At 37.6% G+C, this 7,596-nt stretch overlaps 1 long non-coding RNA gene across 1 annotated transcript; it reads right to left on the bottom strand.

Moving 5' to 3' along the window:
• Positions 1 to 228: 228 nt before the first annotated feature.
• LOC147389301 (uncharacterized) lies at positions 229 to 2,974 on the bottom strand. The gene is made up of 2 exons (XR_015170774.1): positions 2,022 to 2,974; positions 229 to 514 (listed from the first exon to the last, which is right to left on the bottom strand). It is a non-coding gene; the product is annotated as an uncharacterized LOC147389301 (long non-coding RNA).
• Between the last annotated feature and the right edge of the window lie 4,622 nt (positions 2,975 to 7,596).

Below are 7,596 nucleotides of genomic sequence, written 5' to 3'. Positions count from 1 at the left end.
TTTACTACAATGCCCTCTCATTCTTGTACAATACCATACACAAATCTTTCAGGTCAAGATTGAAATAGTAGTAATTTGTGGCGCCCCGCCGAACACCAACACAAATCCCCATGTCAGATTTCAAGGTACGAGGTGGCACCTCGAAATTTCGGCATGGTCTCCTCTGTTTATGTTAGCATTCCAAGGCGATTCAACCTGCACCTGATAAACGACATACAATCCTGCATATAACAAACAAAATATAATACTAGCGGAAGCCTATATACGTCTAATAATGTCCGATAGATCAGAGTGCGGAAGAAGAAAAATTATATACAGGATTATACAAAATTCCTCACTCTAACATAATTCCTAACACTCAAGACAGAATCCATAACACTACCTGGAGAAACTGACACCACTAGGGGGTATAGCCCTAATACTTACCAGGTGACGGACTCTGGTTGTCTATCTGACCAACCAGATGATCCTCGCTCTTGTTCTACACTTGTTTCGCCAAGCTTCAGATCTGAAACTAAAAAAAATGGAGAAGGAAAGGGTGAGTAACAATGGTTACCCAGTAAGGAAGCAACAATTTCTGCCAATAACCTCTCCTAACATGAACGAATAAACATACTGAATCATTTTAAAATAAACAAAGTTTTACAGAAGAAAACTACGATTAACTGGTACATATAGCCAGGGATGAGCAACTAAACATTTTAAAACTCACATTACATCGATCAGCAGTACTCACTATAACATTCTCTTTTTATACAAATCTAATTGATCAAATGGAAACAATAAACATGCATTTCATTTTATATATCAAAATAAGCAACAGATACATAATACACAATGGTGGAGTATTGGAATTAGAGAGTTGGGATTCACGACTGGATCGCTCCCAGTCGGGACATGATGTTACAATTCCTTTCTGGCTTTTAGTTCCTGATTTTGTGGCCGGTCGCTGCCCTTACCACGTTTGGTTGACCATTTATCCGGCTCAGGCTGGCCGTTTGACGTGACCGTAAGCAATGGGTCTCTTTTCGATGTGTCAGAACGTTCGACTACTATAGATTGTTAGTGATCACTGACTAATCATCTTCGTCTATGCCTATCAGGCGTACATGTGATTCCCAAAGATACAAACCATTCGTATACGACCACCTTTACATTACAAGTTCACTGGTAAAGATAGAGAGGAATAAACCCGGATTCCAGTTGTGACTCCACTCTCATACGCGTCCCATACCACGTATGAGTTTGGTGGTCCCTACCGTACATCCCAGGATAGTACACCACTCCGGATGATATGATGCACTATCCCTTCAGGCATTCACAAACTCTTTAACAGCTCACAAAATAGCTACTTATATATATTATTTTCATTTGAAAACAAAAGAGAAATTAACAATACAAGGTTGAGAATAGATATCCAGTTTCCTACCATGCAAGTGTGGCCACCCGGCCTAAAATAAATAACATAACAGAGCGCCTCGCGCTAACAGAAAGTAAATAAACATGCAACCAGTAACATTATCCCTGGATATCCGTTCACCAACCTGCATACAACACAACAACGTAAAATGCAGACATCACCCCTCGGGTGTGACTCTGACATTTTACCGTTTCATACCCTTTTTCCCTTTTTTCGACTTTTACAGTTTTCAATCTCTTCATAAAATATCCATTTTCTGATATTCATCAACTCAATATGAGTTCATTGAATATTAAATCACATTTTTCAACTATAGAATTTATTTCTATCAATAATATTGAAAAAAAAATACAAATTTCATATCAAAACGGGGTCCGAGCAGTGCACAAGACCCAATTTATGGCAATAACCCGTTAAAATACTCTACCCACGTATAATTTGTTAAAAATACAATTAAACATATCAAACATGCAATTTCTGGCGTGAATTTTGAAATAACAAAGAATTCTATATTTCGGAAATACATCCAAATTTTTCCAATAAAATCCTAAATGCAATTTTCACAATCTATGATTACTAATAGAAATTGAGAGTTCCTTACAATCACTAGGCGACGGAATTGAAGCACGTGCGCGAAATCGAGGCGATTGGCACGAAAATCGAGACGGACCGAACTTCGAAGCGGCTGATTTTCGAAACTGGCTTGGTGGTTTCGAAGATCTCGATGTGCTCGTCTCTTCTCCCTTCTACGGCGAAAGACGGTTTGACCCCGAAATCGATGAAAACCGAGGTCGAAGTTACGAAAATCTCCGTATAAAAATACGGCTGATTTTTGACTATACGGGGTGAAAAAGACGAGAAAACGGAAGGAACTTGGTTGGGTTATGTAGAGAATGAGGCTGCGGACGTTTCTCCCTTCTGCGTCGGAAAGCGATTTGACCCCGAAACGGACGAAATCCGAGGTCAAAGTTTCGAAATTTCCGTATCCAAATACGGCTGATTTTTGACGATATCGGGTGAAATAGAAAGTGAAATGAAGAAAGGTTGGGTGGGTTTTGTAGAGAACGAAGCTGCAGACCTTTTTCTCTTCTGCGGCGATCATCGAAAGTGGACCGTTTGCGAGAGATCTGAAGTGGAAAAGTCGGAAGAAAAACAAATTTCTTTTTTTTTTCGTTTTTTTTTTTCGCACTATTTGGACGAGTGGGGAAGATGAGATTAAAAAAAAAAATTTAATATTATTTATATAATATTTGGGACGAATTCGGTATTTCGCCTATTGTTTTGATCGACGATAACTTGGTCATTCGGTCTCCAAAACTGACAAACGAATACTCTATTTCGCCTAATTTTTCATTCCGGATCTAATGGTATAGTCAATTTCTACAAATTATGTCTCCATAAAAAATTTACATTTTTGGCCTGACGTGACCCATAAACTTGATGTCGTTTTCGTTTTTGGCGATAATTCAACTTCCTGATCTCCAAAAATGACAAATAAATAGTCTATGTTGAATAATTTTTCGTTATGAAACCAATGGTATGATCGAATTTTAAAAATTATTACTCCAACAAAAAGTCACTGTTTTAGCCTGGTCCGACCCGGTAATCGAGGATTTTGCAACTTTTATATTTGGACTCGCATTTGAGCGTGCTTACAGGCTAAACTATGTTTTTCGATCATTTTGAATCTAATGGTGAGGTCAGATTCTATTAAAAATGATCAAAATAAGGTCCCACAGTTTTACCCTAAGTCCCACTTTCAAGATTTTCTTAAAATTCCACTATTTATTTTTCCTCGAGATACGAATTAAAAATTCGGGGTTTTACATTCTCCCCCCCTTAATAAAAATTTCGTCCTCGAAATTTAAATCATACCTTATTGAGCTTTGTCGCGATTTTACTAATACGACATATATAAGAAACAACACTTATTTTCGATTATCATCTATTCTTAGTCCCAAGTCAATCTCATTTATAACTCGTAGACTTATGTCTCCCATATTCCATCAACTCAACACATTAATTAATTAATCACTCTATTTCAAACTCATACTCCAACTAATCCATTATTTGTATAACCTTAAGATAACAATCAATTCACCTTGTATCACTTTCCCATCAATGTCTATCAACAACAATCCTTTCACATCTTCTTTATTCTTCATCTTTACTTCTCTCACCAATTACATCGTCTAGTATATTTTACTCATAATTGCTATGAATATTACTCCTCAATGCATAGTCTTACCGCAAACACACCATTATCTTTATATTTAATTCAATATTATATTTTCTACTTATTACGATATTTCCTCAAAACCTCTGTCATAACCTTTATAATTTAAGATCTTACTCGAGGGGATAAATCATACATCTATTTTCTCACAATTCCATTAAGTCATCATTAATGCAACATTGTCACAAGATTATTCTTTCTCACATTTTACATCGACCCACCTCCTAACTTATACTCTACTAAATCTCTTTAGGATGGATGTGGGCACAAGTAGGTAGTAGCCGCTGCTTCTACGGAATCATAATCATTACTTATAACTCTCTCGTTTCAAGGAGTGAAAAGGAACCACGATCGAAGTCTTGAAGTGAGCGCTTGTCTATAGAAGGCATTGATCACGTAACGAGAACGATAATAATGAATTCTTTTACTGGAAAGCGATCGTGAAAAGAGAAAGCAAAAGAAGAGTTAGAATCGACACCGAGGATAGAAAGATAAAAGGAAAAAGATGATCTATCTTTTCAAAGGAGGAGAATCGATTCAAGAAGTTGTAAAGCAAGAGCTGCTTTATCTAATAGTTCAGTCGTTAGGCCTCCCAAAGTTAAGCCATCTTCAATCGAAAAGAGAGATACGCAACTCCCTGTGTTGATATTCGAGGAAGTAGCTCTCAATATGAAGGATATACAAGAAACACCTGCTTATCTACTAGCGTAATATACGGGTAATTGACTAGACTATTGATATAAAGACTAGCGTACCAATTGAACATCACTTGTCTTTTCACACTTTACAATTATTCTAATACCTATTTTGCAAGTTCTTAAATGATCTTCCAAAAATCTTATTCTTTCTTAGCAAGGCCTTCCAATGGTATAAATAATTTCATTACTTGACCTGTGTCAGTGGTTTCTAGTTCTAGCAAGTGTGCAAACTTTTCACAGAATTATATAATCTAGAGGAACCAATATTGAGTAAAACTCCACGTTCTAACATTATAATTAGAAATTGTACCTTCCAAAACTTCGTTGGAGACAGGTACTTTCTCCTGGGTCACAATCCTTGCTCGCGACTATGATAGAGGGCATTATTTCCTAATATGTTCCACCTGACCACACGCGTAATAATGTCAACGATCTTGTCTTCGTAGATCTCTGTGGAGTAGGCAGTTGGTAGACTGGGGTTTGTAGGCTCTGAACCTACCTTATTGATTCCTTTGGCCTTGTTGGCATCATTGGAACTCCAACTGCTCTATAACTCGGCGATTAGGGAACTCTACAACTTGATAGCGAAGGAGTTCCATATTGTGGATACACTGATCCGGGGAAGATTAGCCTCGAATACATCGGCCTCTTGACTGAATTTGATCTGGGAAGAAAAGAAATCTAAGGTCAACTCATTTGCTCCTTGGAGGTCTGAAACTCTATCTCCTCTCATTTTATCCTTTAAGCTCGATTTACCGTATCTCTATAATTGATAATCTCAATCATCGATCTCTTGGCCCTTAGGTAGGGTTATAGTCTTCTAAAGAATCTACGGGTCTTCTGTAATCTGTCAGGATAAGCTCGGGCGCATATCGTGACAACCTAATGAATATCATATCTTAGTCTCTATAATTGATAGATTACCCTGCACTAATCTCAAAAACTCTTAGTATTTGATTTCTCGAGTAATCTCGGATATAAATCTATCGAGAAATATCCTCTCGAAGTTTACCCACTCAAACGATCCATCTCCCAATACATTCATCTCAAAATGTTACTAATGATTAGCATCCTCGTCCAACTAGAATGTAATCATCGTCATCCACTGATCTCTTGGGCACTACATGATAATCAAAATCTTTCAGGTCTTTAAAATCCACTCATTGACCTCAACCGGATTGGAAAAGTCCCCAAATCTTGATAGACATAATCATTGAAAATTCTACAACCACATCCTTAGATTTACATGTCCTTTGCACTGGGAAATTTTCTTATTCTTCAAAGGCACGACCTTGTGGTAATGGTCTCTAAGGTGGAATAGTATTTGTTTCTTGCGAAGAAGTCCAACACTTCCTCATTTCTTGGATTTAGTGATGCGCCTTGCAATCGTGGTAAGTCTTGTCCCATCTCTCACTTCCGATCGCTAGTCTTGTCTGTTCGGGATGGCACGAATACGTTATCAACTTTATTTAAATCTGGTGGCCTTATTGTTCCTTCAATTGGTTTGTCTAGTATCTTTTTGAGGCACGCATCTTTAATCGATTGATATTGACCCAAACATTGTTCTCCTTTATGTCCCGATTTGCCACATTCATAATATACCACAACTCTTTCTTTCGATTGATTTAATAGTATATGTTATTTCTTATGATATTCTTCCATCCATTGAGTTGGTATGTCTATAATATCACTCCCCACTTCTTGTTATTTTCCTATAAATTTGTTAGTTTCGTAACTGTATGTCGCTAATTGCCTTCCTTCCATTTGGCTTCGAGGTGTTAGTGGTTGCATTATTCATATTTCTTCTCTAAACTTGTCATGAGACTCAACAACCTATCCGATGAATGATATTAGTTGTGATATCAGGTCATATGTCTGATCCAGAACCTATCTTGTCTCTGTTGCGTTTTGGCCTCTACCTTGTCCATTCCTCTAACTTATGTTCATCCGTATTAAGGCACTTATCATAATAAGGCCAAAGCTACTCTTACGTAACTATGAATTACTATCATAGATTGGAACTTAGTAATGGACTCCATTTCCATAATAAACTTAGAATCCTATCTTAGGCTTACAAGGCTCTATAAACATCTAGACACGGAAGAACTCATAATTTCAATACGGAATTACTAATGAGCTCGGATACCGAATTCCTATTGACACTCTATGATTATCGCTCTAATATATGTGGTATCAGCCAACTCTTCAAAACATAGCAGATCAATATCCCATACGGATCTAATACTATGCTCTGATACCATCTGTGGCGCCCCGCCGAACGCTAACACAAATCCCCATGTCAGATTTCAAGGTACGAGGTGGCACCTCGAAATTTCGGCATGGTCTCCTCTGTTTATGTTAGCATTCCAAGGCGATTCAACCTGCACCTGATAAACGACATACAATCCTGCATATAACAAACAAAATATAATACTAGCGGAAGCCTATATACGTCTAATAATGTCCGATAGATCAGAGTGCGGAAGAAGAAAAATTATATACAGGATTATACAAAATTCCTCACTCTAACATAATTCCTAACACTCAAGACAGAATCCATAACACTACCTGGAGAAACTGACACCACTAGGGGGTATAGCCCTAATACTTACCAGGTGACGGACTCTGGTTGTCTATCTGACCAACCAGATGATCCTCACTCTTGTTCTACACTTGTTTCGCCAAGCTTCAGATCTGAAACTAAAAAAATGGAGAAGGAAAGGGTGAGTAACAATGGTTACCCAGTAAGGAAGCAACAATTTCTGCCAATAACCTCTCCTAACATGAACGAATAAACATACTGAATCATTTTAAAATAAACAAAGTTTTACAGAAGAAAACTACGATTAACTGGTACATATAGCCAGGGATGAGCAACTAAACATTTTAAAACTCACATTACATCGATCAGCAGTACTCACTATAACATTCTCTTTTTATACAAATCTAATTGATCAAATGGAAACAATAAACATGCATTTCATTTTATATATCAAAATAAGCAACAGATACATAATACACAATGGTGGAGTATTGGAATTAGAGAGTTGGGATTCACGACTGGATCGCTCCCAGTCGGGACATGATGTTACAATTCCTTTCTGGCTTTTAGTTCCTGATTTTGTGGCCGGTCGCTGCCCTTACCACGTTTGGTTGACCATTTATCCGGCTCAGGCTGGCCGTTTGACGTGACCGTAAGCAATGGGTCTCTTTTCGATGTGTCAGAACGTTCGACTACTATA

The sequence above is a fragment of the Akebia trifoliata genome, chromosome 12 (genome assembly GCF_017979445.1).
Source record: "Akebia trifoliata isolate Shusen 1 chromosome 12, ASM1797944v1, whole genome shotgun sequence".
In the NCBI taxonomy this organism is placed as follows: Eukaryota; Viridiplantae; Streptophyta; class Magnoliopsida; order Ranunculales; family Lardizabalaceae; genus Akebia; species Akebia trifoliata.
The sequence above is the reverse complement of the archived record's forward strand: the minus strand, read 5'-3'. Positions and strand labels throughout refer to the sequence as shown.